General features: G+C 42.3%; 1 pseudogene; it reads left to right on the top strand.

Annotated features, from left to right (window-relative positions):
* LOC118800034 overlaps nt 1–19,066 on the top strand; it is a 29,884-nt pseudogene extending 10,818 nt beyond the window's left edge.
* The last annotated feature ends 375 nt before the right edge of the window (nt 19,067–19,441 follow it).

Raw genomic sequence — 19,441 nt, 5'->3', positions numbered from 1 at the left:
GGTGCTATATAGAACCATTTTCAAAAAGGTTCTATATAGAATCATCTACAGCACATTCTCCAAGAACCCTTGGAGAACCATCTTTTTAAGAGTGTATGGTTTACAGAGAGCCTCAGGCAGCTGAGTTTAGTCTGTATGTTTTCTTTTTGGCTGTGATAGAGGTTTGATGCCCCCCCAGAGTTAATCGATATCTGAGCGGTTCTGCTGAGAGCTCTCTAATCGCTCTAGTCTCCGTCAGCCGGGTCTCAGATGCAGCTCTGAATGCAGTGAATAATGCAGCAGTAAATCAGCAGTAAACACCTGCAGTCAGTAATTATTACAGTAAACACATCACAGGCCGCCTGTGTGATAGAATTCATCACACATCGCCACCTAATTGTCTCCTTTTCTTCGTTCTGTCGCTCAGGACGCCCGGGCAGAGGGGCTTCAGCAGAGCCTTTAAAATTAATTTCACATTTTATATTAATTTCATTACAGACAGGAGGGATTGGAGGGATAAATAACTATTAAGATGATCTCTCTCTCTCTACTCTCTCTCTCTCTCTCTCTCTCCTCTTTCTCTCTCTCTCTCTCTCTCTCTCTCTCCTCTCTCTCTCTCTCTCTCTCTCTCTCTCTCTCTCTCTCTCCTCTTTCTCTCTCTCTCTCTCTCTACTCTCTCTCTCTCTCTCTCCTCTTTCTCTCTCTCTCTCTCTACTCTCACTCTCTCCTTTCTCTCTCTCTCTACTCTCTCTCTCTCTCTCTCCTCTTTCTTTCTCTCTCTCTCTCTCTCTCTCTCTACTCTCGCTCTCTTTCTACTCTCTCTTTCTATCTATCTCTCCTTTCTGTCTCTTTCTGCTCACTCCTTCTCTTTCTACTGTCTTTTTCCCTCTCTTTTGCCACTTTCTCTCTTTCTGGTCTCCCTCTCTATATCTCCTTTCTATTTTTGACTCTTTCTACTCTCTTTCTACTCTCTCTTTATATCTATCTCTCCTTTCTGTCTCTTTTTGTCTGTCTTTCTGCTCACTCCTTCTCTTTCTACTGTCTTTTTCCCTCTCTTTTGCCACTTTCTCTCTTTCTGGTCTCTCTCTGTCTATATCTCCTGTCTATTTTTGACTCTTTCTACTCTCTCTCTCTCGCTTTTTCAACTGTTTCCTTTTCCCTCCTCTCTCTTTATCTTTCTACTATCTCTCTTACTCTCTCAATGGCATTAGCGATTAGCATCTATAATGTAGCTACATAGCTTTTCACAGTAGTAGCAGCAACTAAAGCCTGAATTCGTCCTTACTTTGGTCTATTTTTTGCTAATTGGTGGGTTATAGCTTCTTTAGTTTTAGCACTGGAGCTAAAGCTGGAGGCTAAAGCTGGAGGCTGGTGGGTAACATGTACTGGAAGCTTATACCCCACAGTTTGTAGATGCTAATTGCTAATTCCATTCCATTACTTGTTAGCTAGGGGTGGCACGGTGGCGCAGTGGGTAGCGCTGTTGCCTCACAGCAAGAATGGCCTGGGTTTGATTCCCGGCTGGGTGACCAGGGTCCTTTCTGTGTGGAGTTTGCCTGTTCTCCCCGTGTCTGCGTGGGTTTCCTCCGGGTACTCCGGTTTCCTCCCACAGTCCAAAAACATGCAGTCAGGCTGATTGGACATGCTGAATTGCCCCTAGGTGTGATTGTGTGTGTGACTGTGTATGTCTGTCTGTCTGCCCTGTGATGGACTGGCGACCTGTCCAGGGTGAATCCTACCTTCCGCCCAATGACAGCTGGGATAGGCTCCAGCACCCCACCGCAACCCAGAAGGATAAGCGGTTTAGATGATGTATGTATGTACTTGTTAGCTACGTTAGCCTTCAGACACCAAGCATGTCTTGGCTGATTGACTACATTTGGAGTAATTAAGGTGGGGAAACTGTGTAGATTTGATTTTTCAAACAATTATCAGTTTAAATCAGGGTGGATTTAGTGATTCTGGGGCTCTAGGCAAAAGACAGGAATGGGCCTCATGGATTGGGGGACAACTGCACTGCAAACAACAGACAATTTAATTTTATTATGTTAAAAGATCTCACTATAGTAGGTAATTAGAAATATCCTGCTAAGCTAAATTATCTGCCAATACAGTGATATAATTTAGTACAGAGTAGCACAGAAGTAAAGAAATTTATTTATTTATTTATTTTCATTTCTTTTGTTTTCCAGGAAGTACTAATTAATGTAAACCCAGGACAATTTGAGAGAAGTAATCAGTTACTTGTAATGGATTAACCTTTAGTAATTACTGAAACACTGTAGCTGGTTATACTAACATTAACGCTGGCATTGAGTACAGTCTGCCTGTCCAGCGCTCTGTTCTGACTGAAAAAACTAATTTTGCGAGTTTTCTTACCGACAACAGCAAAACCAAACTGCTCACATTTTAGTCTACGCCAGCTGAGCGCCATTTTTGACGGACAACAATGGTTTCTGTCTTTGATGGCCAACATCTCTGCTGGTCCACCTCTAAATGGATGAGGAGAAACTTCATGGAGTGGGGAAATAGAATAAATATCTCCCACCCCTCTATTAAATATTATAAGGATTTTAACCCAAAGGAAACAATTTGGAGAGAAGTTTCCAGAGTGCTGAAGTTTGTTTTGGGCCACTGAATGATGGGGATGCTTAGCTAGCTGGCTGAGTGGACTTATCAGATACAGCTTAGCAGAGAAAACGAGCTGCTCAAAACAATAGTGTAGCAATGAAACTCGCCCATTTCAGCTGAAGGTTATGTTTTGACTGGACACACTTTTACCGTTTCCGCTGTAGACATCCTGAAGGCTTTGCGATTCTCGCTGGCTGTTGTTTTTTGCGTTTCTCTGCTGCACTTGGATAACTTTTATTAGAATTTTCCACTCAACACCCAGAAAATCACACAGATCAACCTCCTTTCCTGAATGTATCTCAGTGCGTATTTCATACCAGTCTGTCTTCATGCGGTTGTGTAACATTACAACATGGAATAGTCTATTGTACTCATGATGGGGGGTGAGGCTGCATTGAAATGACTGAAAGTGATCACTGCAATCAGAAATAACAGCTATTTTCATAATGTGTAAATCGCTGCTGTCAGAACAAAACCTCATATCTTCATTTTTGTCGTTTTCCAGTTTTTGACAGAATTTGAAAATACCTGTTGTCCTTTATATTGTATGTAAGTTTCTTGATGAATGGACCAAAAACAACGACCCAAAATGACTTGGAAAAACGTCTGGTTCCATTGACTTACATTAAAAGTAAAGTAAGTTTTTTGCTTCTCCTGTAAAGTTACTATTTTGGAGCTACAAGGTTTTGTTCCAACAACAGCGATGTATACATTTCAGAATAGAATATTGAACATAAACATGTACAGTATTTCTTATTTGTATTTTCATGGGGGTCCTAGGCAGCTGCCTACGTTTGCCTTGTATAAAGAGTTCGAAGACCCTCACCATCCTTCACTTCTTTCTCTCTCTCCTTCACAGAGTTTGACTGTTGTGAAGGTGATATCTTGCTCCTGTTGGACTCCTCCGGAAGCATCAACACTTACGAATTTTCCCGCCTGCTGCACTTCCTGACGGACTTGCTCCGCCCCTTCCTGTTGGGGCGTGGCCAGGTGAGGGTGGGGATGGTGCTGGTGGGCACTGAGCCGCGGGAAGAGTTTAGCTTCGATGCCTACAACTCCCAGAATGCCCTGCAGGAGGCGCTGCTGAGAACACAGCAGCTCCGCGGCGACACCAACACGGAAGCCGCATTGCTATTGGCTCAGAGGTTACTACGCCGACCACCAGGGCACGACTCTCCGCCCAGGGTTCTGCTGTGGCTGACCGACGGAGTGAAGCCAGGCAATGTGGACGAACCGATGGCGGCGCTGCGTCAGGAAGGCGTGTCTGTGCTGGCGGTTTCTACTGGACATGCTAATTACCAGGTGCTCCGTGGCGCTGTGACTCCTCCCACTGAAGCGCACCTGTACTTCGTAGACATTGATGACATCGGCATCATCACTGAAGATCTGAGGGAAGCCATCATAGGTGAGACAGAACGAGAGGATCATGAAAACTGCAGAGTTTCAACATAACAGAAGTGAAAAAACTACATTTCCCATATACAATTCCCGTATCAATGCTCCGCCCACATTTCTGTCACATTTGATGCTTTAAAGGGGAACTCCACCGAGTTTTCAAAAATTCTACGTAGTTAAATGGTTAAGATCGAAACAGAGTCATTCAGAGTGGTTTAGTGTGAAACGCTCTGTTCTAGAGAAACTTACTGAGTCAGAACTGTTCACAGTGGTGGTGATAGGAACCAGACGTCCACCTCTAAAAGCTCCTCACAGAAAGTTCCTACATGAAATGGTTATGAATTCACTGCCTGATGACTGAGACACTGTTTTATGATAGTTTAGAGAACTTAAACTCCATTCATGGTGGAGGGATACATGCAGGGCGCTGTGAGGCAAAATAGTCCCCAAAGAAAACTTATTATTTCAGATTTTCCACTATTTTCCATCATCAACATTCCATATAAACTCAGAAGACTCGTGTAGGTTCACTGGTGGTTCTGGATAGTAAATAAAATGTCTATATCTGTGTTGTAGTCATGGCGACCTCTGGTTCCTGTCACCACCACTGTAAAGACATCTGAACCATTTCACACCAAACCTCTCTGAATCACTCTGTTTACATCTCACACACTGAATTATACAGAAATTTTGAAAAATGGGTGGAATTTTACTTTAAGCTTAAGCGTGTTACCCTATAGAAAGAGCTTAGCTAGCTGAACCAAAACACTTGAGTGATTTCTTTAAGTACTGTTTACATTTTGATTGGTGACAGCTTAGCATTCTGTAGATGCTAATTGCTAGTGCTCATTTTTAATTTGAGAATTGCTGTAAAGTTCCCTTGTAACAGGTTAACGGGTTAAACAGCAGGCCAACAGGGCAACAGTGAGCAAACAGGCGCAGATTTGAAAAGTGTTGTAATTGTGTTCCAGTGCTGTTTGTTTATCGTGTCAGTTGTATGGCATTAGCAGTTAGCATCTATAAAAACGGACAGAAGTATGATACATAGCTTTTAACAGTAGTACCAGCCTGAAATTTGGCTTCTTCAGCTTTAGCACTGGAGCTAATACTGGAGGCCTATGTAACTAACAAGCAATGGAAGCTTATATTCCAACAATTAGCAAGAAATAGACAACATTTCTTTCACATTAGATGCTTTGAGCTTAAGCTTGTTCCCAGAGTTGGGTAGTACCTTGTTGTATTCACTCAAGTACATGTACTTTGGATTTGTTCTTTGCTGAGTATTTTTAAATTGTAGTACTTTTAGTTCTGCTTGAGCATATAATGATCAAAATAGTCAAATTTTTACTCAGTTTAGCCATACTTATTTAGTTATTTTCCTTTTTGTGTTTAATTTAATTTGTTCCTCTTCTTCTCCGCTTTGCCAAACTTGTCACAGATGAAATCACATTTTTTGTGATTTCGAGCTGACATAATGATTAGCAGTTAGCGTTCTCCTCCGAGCATGTTGAGCTTTCCTATGACGTTGTATTAGCTGCATTTAGAAAAGCTGCAGTGGCACTTGGAAGCTACACATGCTTCACCCTAACAGTAACATATTTCAATGAAAATTCAAGTGAAAATCTTTTGACACAAGATTTTGCACTGGAGCTACTAGGCTAACGTAGCGAATATGTAATGGAAGTTTCTGTCATAACTAGGCAGACCAGACGTCTTTGTTTTCCAGGGTCTGTCCCTGTTTTTCCTGGACTGTCCCTGGCTGGAGCTGTCCCTGGAAATGTCGCTGTTTTTAACTGTGAATTAAAAGCACAGCCGAAGGTTTTGGCCAGCAGAGGGCGCTGTTGCTCTCTATTGACCACTTCTACAACTCGCTCGTCTAGTTTTAGAGAACACTGCTGTGTAAAACTCCACCAGAAGCTCACAAGTGTCCACTGAGTCCACAACATCACTACAGACGTCTTTTCAGGACTCGAGGTAACCCAGGGGTTAAAGCAGGGTGGAGTTACGGGACTGAATCGCTCTACCAGCTGATCGGGGGCTCTGATTTGTACAGACAGACAGTCTGCTTGAATGTAGCTGCAATGAGATTCACAATCAGAGCATCGTTTTAAACTGAGTCACTTTTTCAGCCTCCATATCTGACTTATGGTGTATGCTAACAGCAGTGTCTCTGTCCGTCCAGAACTGGAGCTGCCCAGGGGTGAGTTTAGGGTCTGGATACTGGGCTGCAGCCACGGGGCTTTTTCTGTAGCCATGGGTCTCTTTTACTGCCAGAGTATTTAATATGAATATGAATTATGGGCTCAGTACAGCCACAGAATCTTCAGTGACAAACATATCTCTGCCTCATCTCTGCCTGAGCCGCTAGACTTAGTGACTTTTGAGGCCCTTTTTACTGAGAGACTTTGTTTCTAAACAGCGATGAGCAACAAATCTAACAAGCAAGAAATATAATATTTTATAGGACTATTGTAATTTATTCTCATGCATGCTGACCATTTTCTTTACTGAGTGTTCCAGAGTTGACCAGCTTCACTCTCCATGGTAGCTACTGTATGATATTCTAACACGGCTTACAGTGTTATTCAGTCAGTACCCAGTTTTATCACTCGGCCTTTATCATTTATTACAGTACAGCGGTTATCATGGTCAAAATACTGGAAACTGGAACTGGCCCCCTTTTTTATTTCATAGATAAAAACATTAGAAATTTTAATGATGTGTTGACCGGCGACCTGAAAATGTCCCCATTTTTCATTTCAGAAATATGGTCACCTTAACCATAACGTTCTGTAAAAGCTTATCCAACCTCACAACAGTAGCTACAGGAGCATAGATTTGTGGGCGGAGCCTCGATAGGCCAATTACGATGGCATTTACTTTTCTGAGTATCATCAAATCCTAATAAATTTACTTCTGCTTATTTATTATATTGGTAAGGAAGTCAGTCAGTTCCACTTTAGTCAGTAACATCTAGTTACTAATTCTGTTTTGGAGTTTAATTTCATTCTGCTGTGCTGGTTCAGCTCCTGTTCTGCTTTACTGGTTCTCCCAGAGCTTTAGTGTTTTATTTTAGACCCAAAGGATCCAAAAAAGCAAAGATTAAATCTTCAGTTGGAGGCTGGATGCGCCAAGTTGTTCTACTGGATTAAGCTTGCAGCAGCTTTCTGAAGCAGGTGGCCTCCATTTGCAAACGTTTGAACCGACATCAGGCTTTTCTAGACAGCAGCCTTCTGATGGATCTTCTGAATCAGATGTGGCAGGATGCTAAGTTGCTAACTGAGGCGCCATCCGTGCTGCCAATCACACATCTGTGTCTGTGATTTATTTACAGTGCAGCAGATGGTGCGCTAACCTGAATAAACATCAAAACACACCCAGTCCAATAAATTAGAGTAGATTTACTTTTAATAAGGCTGCACTGAATTCATAACCCTGGGGGGCGAGCGGGCGTGTGGCCCACCACTTCTCAAAGTACTGGAGCGAAGACCCACCACTTTCTGATTGAGTTCAGGAGGCCTGCATTGAAAAGAAGCTAAACTACACAGAGCGCCAGCCAATGTGAACAGAGAGAGAGGTAAACTTTTTGGCAGAACCAATCAGAATCTCCAGTTCGGCTGGGAGGCGGGACATTTCCCAAACATTAAAGCCTTCGTGAGTTCAGTGAGAGCAGCTGCAGCTCACTAATCCAGTAAAACTGTTTAAATATGATACACAAACTAAAGCAATGGGTCAATTTTTATTTCTAATGCCAGTTTTAATATTTCGTACTGACACTTTAATAGACTAACGTCGCTATCACACCTCATTTGGTGTGGACCTGTAGAACCTTTTCTTTGGTCAAGTCTGTTGGCCAAAATGCTTTGAAAAAGTAGTATTCAGCAACATATTCCGTTATGATACATAGAAAAGTAATGTAATCGCAATACATTTACAGTACATACTGATGAGGCACATGGGAAAAACTCTGTACACTGTAATTTTTATGTATTTCACGCTGTTTCTCGCCGTTACTGGTTGGCGGTTGTGTTCGTGTAAGTCTTCTGTTAGTATGTTTCATGAAATAATCAATTATTCAAATTAAAACAAAAATTAATACATAATTCCCAACGTTATTTTGGCTATCATCGCTTGCTTCAGTCCACTGCTGCTCCCATAATCCCACTGCTGCTCCCATAATCACACGGCTGTTGCCATAATCCCACTGCTGCTCCCATAATCCCACTGCTGCTCCCATAATCACATGGCTGTTGCCATAATCCCACTGCTGTTCCCATAATCCCACTGCTGCTCCCATAATCACACGGCTGTTGCCATAATCCCACTGCTGCTCCCATAATCCCACTGCTGCTCCCATAAACCCACTGCTGCTCCCATAATCCCACTGCTGCTCCCATAATCACACATCTGTTGCCATAATCCCATTGCCCTTTCATGATCTAAGACAACAATTCACCATATCCCAAAAACAAAATTGTACAAATTGGACTTTAAAGTGAGCAGCTGTGTGATTTTCAGGTATGTAAATTGCTACGGTACACCTGTACAAGTTCTTGCAGCACGAGTTGATAATAATGGAAGACAAGCAATAAAATAACAGCAAAGATAGCCTTTTTTATTTTGGCACATGGATCGCAGAATCTATTTTAGGCCAACCACCAGCAAAATTCAAGTTAGTAAACCTAATGTGATACCCATTGACATTAAGTGTCTTTATTGTATATTTTCTATTTATATGTTTACATTTTCATGGGTTTCGAGGTGTGACTACATCCCTGCAAAATTTCTGACCAGTAATCCATCACCCCGTGTGTAATTTGGTCCACTTTAGCCGTTGTGGGGTGAAACCAACCGAACCAAATGAAAAAGATACAATATAGACAACAGTCTTAGCATTATGAGCTCAGTTTTCACAGAAAGCAAACATCTCTCGCTAATGTGGACGCTATCATGATGTGTCCTTTGATCAGAGCACTGAAGTAAGATCACAGCACTGCTATGATGAAGGCTATGCTAAAATCACAGCGGCTGTCAAGCGTGGACAAACAATGGGCTACTTCATTCTGTTATTTTGCCACTCATGTAATTTTACGGTATGAGCGTTAACCCTCTGACGTCCACAAACTCGCCCACACGTCAGATTCTCTGTTTCTATACATGTTTCTGTATCTTTGTGATGATCCAGCTCAGAAATCCAGTTCAAACACTTCCTGAATCTGTAGAGTCGCCCTTTCCATTCCATCTTATCTCGAGATCATACGAGACTCACATCCGGAGTTATGAGCCTATGAAGAGGGGCTGAGATACACGTCATCTGCCTCTCACTGTGTGGAACTGGTGGATTCGTGTGTCCGTCTACATTCTGTGTGAAACTGACCGATGGACAAGTGGAAATCACTAAGGACTGACCATCACGCCGGGAACGCTTCATTCTTCATTCAGTCCACATCGGAGACTCATGTGAAACGGCGTGCAGAGAGTTTACAGCTGCTGAAGCTGCTGCAGCGGTTTTGGGAAGTAGTGATGAAGATAACGGAGCATTTTGATATGAAACATATGAGGATCATGATATATGAAGAGCCTTTAAAGGAGAGTTTAGGGAGAAATGAACAAATGGAGAGAATGAGCTCAGACACCAGAGGGTTAGAGATGCAGAGTGTGAAATTTAGGTGGGATCTGTAGCAGAAATGTAATATAGTTTACAGAAACTTGTTTTCCTTAGTGAATATTCACATATGAATCATTGTGTTTTGGTTATCTTAGAATGAGCCCTTCATATCTACATTGGTAGCGGCTGCTCTTCCAACAGATGCTGCCACCGCCATGTTTCTACTGTAGCCCAGAACGGACAAACCAAAAACTGGCTTTAGAGGGCCCCTTTCGCGCTTTGACGCTGAAGCAGCAGCTTGAATTTGGTGGCACTGCAGCTCCGGTTGGACGCAGAAAGGAGAAGAGTCAGTAGTTGCGGCCGGTGCTGCTGACCATTCTGTGCTGTGAGAAGTTTGTGCACTACAGTTACGCTAAACAGTCCTGTTTAGCATCCTCTGTTAGCTACGCTAGCGTTTTTTCTTCTCTCCCCCAGAGCTGATCCGCGCGGAGCGTCTGCACTTGCGAGACGTGACTACCCACAGTGCCTTGCTGCAGTGGCGACCCGTTCTGGTTGGTGGTTTGGGACACTATGAGCTGCGTTACGGTTCTGACACCGTGGAGCGAAGACTGACCCTGCAGGCCGAGCGGAGCTGGGACGGAGCTCACTGACCTGCAGCCGGACACTCGCTACACAGCCTGGCTCACACCACACACACCACTGCAGCGTGGAAACACACTGACCACCAGCTTCACTACACTGCCCGGTGAGAGAGAGAGAGAGAGAGAAAGTGCATGGGGAGAGAAAGAGAGAGAGAAAGTGATTAAGGTGAAAGAGTGAGAGTGAGAGAGACAGAAGGAGGGAGAGCAAGAAAGAGAGAAGGAGAGAAAGAGAATGAGAGGAGAGAAAGAAAGAGACAGTGAGGAGAAAAAGGAGAGATAGTAGAAAGAGAGGAGAGAGTGGGGAAAGATACACAGAGTGAGAGCTGCACACAGAGAGAGAGAGAGAGAGCTACACACAGAGAGAGAGAGAGAGAGAGCTAACAGAGAGAGAGAGCTACACACAGAGAGAGAGAAAGATACAGACAGAGAGAGTAAATAAAAGACAGACTGGTAGATTAAGAGGCAGTGCAGTTTTAACTCCTTTGTTTATCCATAACAACATTCAGACAAAACTTTTTTTAATATATAACTTTATATAACTTTATATCACTGAATATAAACTCTTCACTACTGCAGGGAGAGAGAGAGAGAGAGAGAGAGAGAGAGAGAATGAATTTCATTGTTTTGATATACTGCTTTATTATACATACTGCACTGAATTCTTTAATAACTTTTTTTCTTCTTTTCGTTTCCCTCCCTTCGTCCTCCTCCTTTCTCTTTCTTTCCATCCTTATCTTCCTCCCTCTATTATGGATCATTTGTCCTTATTTTCCTTAACATTATCTTCCTCCCTCCATTGTTATCTTCTTCCCTACATCATCCTCCTCCCTATGTCATCTTCCTCCCTCTCTACGTCATCTTCCTCCCTCCATCCATCATCCTCCTCCCTCCCGACATCATCATCTTCCTCCCTCCATCATTATCTTCTTCCCTACATCATCCTCCTCCCTTCCTACATCATCTTCCTCCCTCCATCATCTTCTTCCCTTCATTTTCCTCCCTCCTAACATCATCCTCTTTCCTCCATTATCTTCCTCCCTCCCTGCACCATCTTCCTTCCATCACCTCCTCCATCATCATCTTCCTCTTCCCTCCATCATCTTTCTCCCTCCATCATCTTCCTCTTCCCTCCATCATCTTTCTCCCTCCATCATCATCCTCTTCCCTCCTTCATCCTCCTCCATCCCTACATGCTCTTCCTTCCTCCATCACTTAATATTTTTCTTTTCTCTCTCTATCCTCTGTATCCTCTAGAAGTGTTGAGTCCGGTCTCGGTGACCGTGTCGGAGTCCGGAGTAGACCGTGTGCGTGTAAGCTGGGCGCCGCTGCAGCCGGGCCGCGTGGTGCGCTACCTGGTGGAGTTTGGTCCGATTCCTCATGGTGACGTGCGAGCAGTGACCCTAACAGGGAGAGAGAGCAGCACACTGCTGACCCAGTTACAGCCGCACACTCAGTACCTCATCACAGTGACCGCTGTTCACTCCTCCGGCCAGCAGAGGGCCATGTCCGTCAGAGCCTGCACTCAGGAGGGTGAGGGAGGCCGGTGTGGGCAGTTTCAGAGTCCTTATATCTTTTTCTGAGTGACCTAAACACTCGAAACTGAAGGTCAAAGTACAGTTTCAAAAACAGGTTTAAAATCACTGATAAAATCTGAGTAGTTTGTAGCGTTCGGCTCAAATATCGCACAAAAAACCTGATTGTTCAGGACGTTCTAGCTACTGTTGTTGCGCGGATCTCCACACCTGAGGGGGCTTTTCCTGCTTGCATTTTTACCAGCAAGCTGATTGGCTCTTTTTATTAAAGGGCGGGACTTTCTCCGTAAACGGACGACCAGTGAAGTCGTGTGTCGCTCTGTAGTTTACATTATGCCCATATTTGGAACTCTGGGTCTAAGCTTGATTTCTCTACAGCCGTAATGAACTTTTTTTTGAAAAATCGTAAAATAAATAAAATAAATAAATAAAAATATTCAGAAACCAATACATTTTGTCCTGTGTACATTTTTCTCCCATTTATCACAGGATCCTCTAAATTACAAGACGTTAAAGAGACGTAATGTTAATATTGCTACACACAAGCTAATGCTGTTGCTGTTTGATGTCACTAAGCTACACTAAGTAAGTCTTGTTGAAATGTCCAGCTGTACCACATATTTATAGGTAGCTCCATACGTAAAACTTCTAGGTAGGATATTTTGATAGTTTAAATCTCCTTATTAAAAATACTACCAGCATTAAAACTACGAAGCTGAAGTCGGATTCTTATACTCCAACTTCTTGTTCACAGATCTTGTTCCATCTTAAATGGTGCAGCAGTTATTATTAAAATGCTTTAGGTGGCAGAATGTAACTGCTGCACCATTTAAGGTGGAATGGGTAAATTCAAACGAAGCTCGCAAACGTCCTTCGCCAGAAAATTTTACCAGGATTAAAGAAATAACGAGAATGTTTAGAGAGCCTGAATCAGATTATCCAGGGGTTAGTAGTGATGTTAAGCTGAGTCTGTACTGAATGAACATTAAAAACACAATAAAACTTTTAAAACACTGAGTTACTTCATTGTACTAATGATAAGGAGGGCCGCTTGATGGGAGTCATATCACTTGGTTTGTCTTCTTCAAGGACAGCCAGAAGATCTTTAAGAGAGGTGGAAACCACTTTCAGTTTTGGTCATGGTGAGCAGTGCAGCCTGAGCTTGTAGGGACAACCACACTGGCAAAGTGTGCTGGTTTGTGCATTAATCTTAATCTATAATCGTAACGTATTCAGTCAGATCAGCAAAGGTCTTTGCAAGTAAATACAGCCAGTGTTAGCTAAGCTAAAGTGCTGGTTGTACTCCAGTGTTTTTAGCTAATGCCTGTAACTTCCTAATTTAGCCAGCTGCCTAGTTGGCTTTCGAGACAAGTTGATGAAAAGATATTGCTAGCTACCTAGTTAGCTATTTATCTATCCATAGTGACTACCATGCTATTGGTAACCTCTCTAATATTAGCGTTAGCCTAGTGCAGGTTACAGTTGTTGTTGTCTTTCCATAGTTTATCTGTATATGATTTAGGACTGTTACAATTACTCAACTAAAAAATCTTGAATTTCAGTTTATGTTTCATTTCTGATTAATCAATTTAGTGATTAGTTTGAATCATTAACAAAGTATCTGTGAGCATCACGGAAAGAGGAAACCCACACCAGCAGGATCTCACTAACACATATTTGTAGTTACAAATTTCATGTATATGAAGCAAAATTTAATGTTTGCTGTTGCTGATTCCCTTTATATGAAATAAAAGGTTGAGGTTAAACGGCTAACAAGGTACTGCAATAACAAAACAGCAGCAGAATAGGACAGTTAAACTGTGTGGGAAGTGAATACACAGCACTGCTAGCTTGGTAACATTGAAATTTCCGTACAAATAATTGCATAAATAAAATAATATACAATGAATACTACTACATAATGACATGCTATGCTGCTATATCCTGCTATACACTGCTACATACTATGATATAATGGTAATGAAAATTTTAAAAAGTTCATCAATTTATTTTTTTTTTTTTTAATTTTTCAAAGTCGCTTTGAAAAATAGATTTTGCTCATATCCAGTTATATGTAGCACCTGGAGTAATCGTTTTAAACCCTTTCTCTGGACACATTGTGTCTTTAATTGTAAAAAGACTATTTTGGCATTGTTATTTTCTGACCTTCAAAGAAAAAGCAAACAAAACAGTGATTACTCTTCAAAATATTCACCGGATCACTTATAGAACAGACAGTGGCAGCTCTACCATGACTACATTAACTCAGGTCAGTGGCCGTTGACGTTCTTTGCTGTGTCTCTGCTCTAACGCTGTTGGTTCTGAGATGATCTGATGAATCAGCATTTACAAAATGAAACACTGTGCAGTGCTGATTGGTCCACATGGCTGGAGTTTATAATCAGCACTGCTCATATTACATTATATATATTAAACTGCAATTAAGACTGAGCTCATTGAGCCTCTTGGATTAATGAACTGATTTAATGTGAATTAAACTGATCTAATGAAGTTGATGTGGCTATTTATTAGAGCCCTGATAAGCAGCGTTAGCGAGTAAAGCTTTCTGGCTCTGTTGTAGTTCTGCCGGGCCTGGTTGACCTCCAGTTGACCCCTGTGGGGTCGGACTCGGTGAAGGTGGACTGGAGGGGTCACAGTGAAGCGGCCGGACTGAGGGGGTACTGGGTGAGGTGGGAAACAGGAGAGCACTCATCATTATCGTCGTCATCATCGAGGTACCTGCCCGCTCAGTCTCTTTCCACCGTCCTCACACACCTCAGCCCCACCACGCGAGTGTGTGTGTTGCCGGTGTACAATACGGCGCGGGGTGAGGGGCTCTGCTGTACCGCACACACACTCACAGGTACGTGTGAATTGCAGATTTCAGTATTTAAATATATATACTCTGATCAGGCATAACATTATGACCACCACCTTGGATCAGACACAGCAGTGCTGCTGGAGTTTTTAAACACTGTCCACTCACTGTCCACTCTATTAGACACTCCTACCTTGTCAGTCCACCTTGTAGATGTAAAGTCAGAGACGATAGCTCATCTGCTGCTGCACAGTTTGTGTTGGTCATCCTCTAGTCCTTCATCAGTGGTCACAGGACGCTGCCCACAGGACGCTGTTGGCTGGATATTTTTGGTTGGTGGACGATTCTCAGTCCAGCAGTGACACTGAGGTGTTTAAAAACTCCAGCAGCACTGCTGTGTCTGATCCACTCAGACCAGCGCAACACACACTAACACACCACCACCACGTCAGTGTTACTGCAGTGCTGAGAATGATCCACCACCCAAATAGTACCTGCTCTGTGAGGGTCCATGGGGGTCCTGACCACTGAAGAACAGGGTGAAAGGGGGCTAACAAAGTATCAGAGAAACAGATGGACTGCAGTCTGTAACTGTAGAACTACAAAGTGCACCTATATAGTAAGTGGCGCTGATAAAATGGACAATGAGCGTAGAAACAAGGTCATAATGTTATGCCTGACCAGTATATGTATGTAACCCTTAGCTTTTCCAAAGAAATGACCAGTACCAATGTATAATTACTCCAAAAAAACTTCTCCAAACACTTTGATATCTTGCTCTTGTGACCAGGTTTGTTTATAACAGACTGCGTCTCCTTGTGCTTTGTGATGATGCAGCTTACAGCTGCTCTGGACACTGTGAAATATTTGGAAATAGCAGTTTAGCCGTCCACCTTAAGATGGGCACCCACTGCCTTCTGTCTGAGGTCCAGACTTATTTCTGTGCTTTTTGGAATAATGAAGTAATGAATGTAAGAGTGGTGCCTCTTAATGTGGCCTTCAAGAGCCACTAGGCCTGTTCACTGGAGTCCATTAAGCAGAGTTCACTGCTTACTGATTGGGCCAGTCAGGTCAAATGGAGGTCAGATGTGGTTTGAAAGCTAAAAATTTAAATTTCACAGGGGGGCTAATAATTTTGACCACATCAGTTTTCAATATATTTGTTATACAGCAAACAGAAATGTACCAAATGGAGACTTTTTACGTTGATGAATGTTTTAAAAAAGAAATACTGAAGGTTCTGCACTATTACTCTCTCACTATTCAGACGCCTCTCAGGTGGATCTGATCTGACCACCAGGGGCTTTTAGAGTCCACACTGTCATTACAGCAAAAAAAGGGACACGCCACCAAATACTAACAAATTCTGAAATTTGTGGAAATATTTTTTAAAAATCTACATTTTTTACTCTTATTTTATGCTATCATTATAGTATCATTCGTAATGAAACATTAGAGAAGAATCTAAAACAGAAGCATTTTAACTGGTGGTCTCAGACTTTTAGACCCCACTGTATCAAATAAATACACCGAAGGTCCAGTTTAGCTTGTAGCTGCACACAGTGGTCGTTTTATCAGAAACTATGTTACTGTGCACTTTATTAGCCCCCCTCTGAACTCTCATCACTGAGAGAGAGAGACCACCACAGGACCACTGCTGAGCAGATAATATTGGGATGGTGGTCCATTCTCAGCACAGCAGTGACACTGGCACAGAGTGTGCAGCTACACACTCTTAAAAAAGATGCTTCTTCAGGGGTTCTTCAGTAAAGACAATGGTTCTATATAGAACCACTCAAAGAAGAAATAATGGTTCTCTGCATGGTGAAATCGTTCTTCAGATTGATGGAGAAAGTGCTGTAGATGGTTCTATATAGAATCTTTTTGAAAATGGTTCTATGTGTCACCAAACAGGGTTTTTCTATTGCATACAAGCTTGACCTTGTAACCATAGCAGAACCCTTTTTGTTGCTACCTAGAACGCTATACAACACATTCTCCATGCAGAGAACCATTTCAGCATGCGATGGTTCTTTGAGTGTTCATGGTTCTACACAGAACCACTGTCTTTACTAAAGAACCCTTGAAGAACCCTCTTTTTTTAGGAGTGCAGCTGAGACTGTAAACGTACAGAGTGCTCCTAACAGTAGATGGGATGGTTTGATAGGTGTTTCTGAGCTATAAGGCAGGTAAACGTATAAAATAAATGTATTAAATTTCATAATTATTCAGTAAATGATATGAAAGGTGCCGTAGCAGAATCGCCAGCGGTCTCGCGAGCGTCGGACAGCGCTGCGGCCTCCTTCTCTCCCTCCTGTGGTGCTTTTATCAGTCATTAGCTGAGCGGCTCTCAGACTGATCTGTGGAGAATCTCTCACTGCTGTGTTAATGACAGACCTGTTCTGAGGAGCGAAGTCTGGAGAGTTCAGACAGTTTTGCTCTCTTACTTCATCAGAAAGCAGGAGTGCAGAACTTCAGCCTAAACGAGCTTAAAAAAGGCTCTGAAGATATTTAATGACTTGATCGCTCACGGCAGCATATAGAGATGAGTGTGAGGATTAGTCTGCAGGAATATGTGTGTGTTTGTTTGTTTCCTTGCATAATCAGGACAAAATAGAGAAGAAAATACATACACACTTAAAAAAGATGGTGCTTCAGTGGTTCTTTAGTAAAGCAAGTGCACACTCGAAGAACGCTTCGCATGATTAAGTGGTTCTTAATGTCGTGAAATGGTTCTTCAGATTGATGGAGAATGTTGTAGATGGCTCTATATAGAACCTTTATGAAAATGATACTACACTCTCAGAAATAAAGGTTCTGTTCAGGTACATTTTTCGTTCATCAAGGTACAAACAGTGTAAATGTTCCCTCAAAGCTCCAACAGTGGTTCTAAGGTCTGATTGTGAACCTTAAATAAGTTGTTCCAGGTGAAAAGTTCGTATTTGTACCTTTTCATAACCGAATGTTTTAAAACAGAACAGTAAAATAAAAGCCTGGAGACGAGACGGGGTGTGTGGAGTCAGTACAGCTTAGAACATATCATTTCAGTGGATTATGGTTCAGTTATGTTCCCTGACTGAAGGTACTGAGATGGAGCCAGTGACCAGAGGGGAACTGACCCAGTGACAGTCTAGCACCTTTATTTCTGAGAGTGTATAAAGCACAAAAGCGTTCGGCTATAGTTACAAGCTTGACATCGTAAGAATACCAGAAGACTTTTTGGTGCTATATAGAACCATTTTCTGCACTAAAGAACCCTTGAAGAACCGTGTTTTTTAAGAGTGTATATATATGTACACACATCATCGCTGTCCAAAGAAAAACATCTCCAAAATAGTAACTTTAAAGGAGAGGGAAAAAACATTCAGTACTTTCAGTGTAAGTTAATGTAAAGAGATTTAATTCAAAGCTATTTTGGAGCATTTTTATTGGTCCATTCATCATGAAATCTTCACACAGTGTAAAGGGCACGACAAATAAGTGCCGACATATATATATATATATATATATATATACATATAATACATATGAAACATATTATTATTGCATATAGGCACTTATATGTATTCACGTTTGATTCTGCTGAATCAAACTGTGATGCCATGTGGGACATAATATTATTACATATAGGCACTATCAGTTTTTGTCTGATAATTTGAAAATGCCTGTTGTTCTTTACATTGTATGTAAATTTCATGAAGAATCAACCAAAATGACTTGGAAAGAACTCTGGTTCAATTGACTTGCATTAAAAGTAACGTAGTTTTTTTCCTTCTCCTGTAAAGTTACCATTTTGGAGATTTATTTCTTCTGACGACAGCGATATATGGAATCTGTTGTTATTACATAGAGATACTTGAATGAACCTACAGAGTAAATCGCTATTCAGCGTCCTGTAATCTGAACTGTCCACTGCAGTAATGAAGGTAATCATGCTGTAGAGGATTAAACTGCAGCTTTAAACTCCTTCTGGCTTGTTGTTCTCCCATACGCAGCGCTTGACTGCGCCACCCTGAGAGCTCTGCTTTTAATGAAGTGCCGTTCACTTTATATAACACTCTCTCCCGCATCTCTCCGACAGCAGCTGCTGCTCCGTGGGGTTAGAGATGTTTCCGGAGGGAGGAGGAGGAGGAGGAGGAGGAGAGCATCACTGGAGAATCTGGATCATTCTCACATCAAACGCTTCTCAGAGGCTGCTTTCAGCACCGCGTTTAACTCTACATATCTCTGCTGTGTTGAGCTGAAGGAACACTCCAGTGTTTCTCAGCCTGATCTCTGTCTGCGGCGTCTGTAGGGTACGGTCGACTATCACACGTTTCCCTGACTCAAAAATCGCTTATAATGGAGGTCAATGGGCAGCTGCTGAATTCTGTGAATAAATGTTTAAAATACACCGATCAGGCGTAACATTATGACCCTGTTTCTACGCTCATTGTCCATTTTATCAGCTCCACTTACTGTATAGGTGCACTTTGTAGTTCTACAGTTACAGACTGTAGTCCATCTGTTTCTCTGATACTTTGTTAGCCCCCTTTTACCCTGTTCTTCAGTGGTCAGGACCCCCATGGACCCTCACAGAGCAGGTACTGTTTGGGTGGTGGATCATTCTCAGCACTGCAGTAACACTGACGTGGTGGTGGTGTGTTAGTGTGTGTTGCGCTGGTACGAGTGGATCAGACTCAGCAGAGCTGCTGGAGTTTTTAAACACTGTGTCCACTCACTGTCCACACTATTAGACACTCCTACCTTGTCGGTCCACCTTGTAGATGTAAAGTCAGAGACGATAGCTCATCTGCTGCTGCACAGTTTGTGTTGGTCATCCTCTAGTCCTTCATCA

The sequence above is a fragment of the Colossoma macropomum genome, unplaced genomic scaffold (assembly GCF_904425465.1).
Source record: "Colossoma macropomum unplaced genomic scaffold, Colossoma_macropomum, whole genome shotgun sequence".
In the NCBI taxonomy this organism is placed as follows: Eukaryota; Metazoa; Chordata; class Actinopteri; order Characiformes; family Serrasalmidae; genus Colossoma; species Colossoma macropomum.
This window is presented reverse-complemented; position numbering and strand designations above follow the sequence as displayed.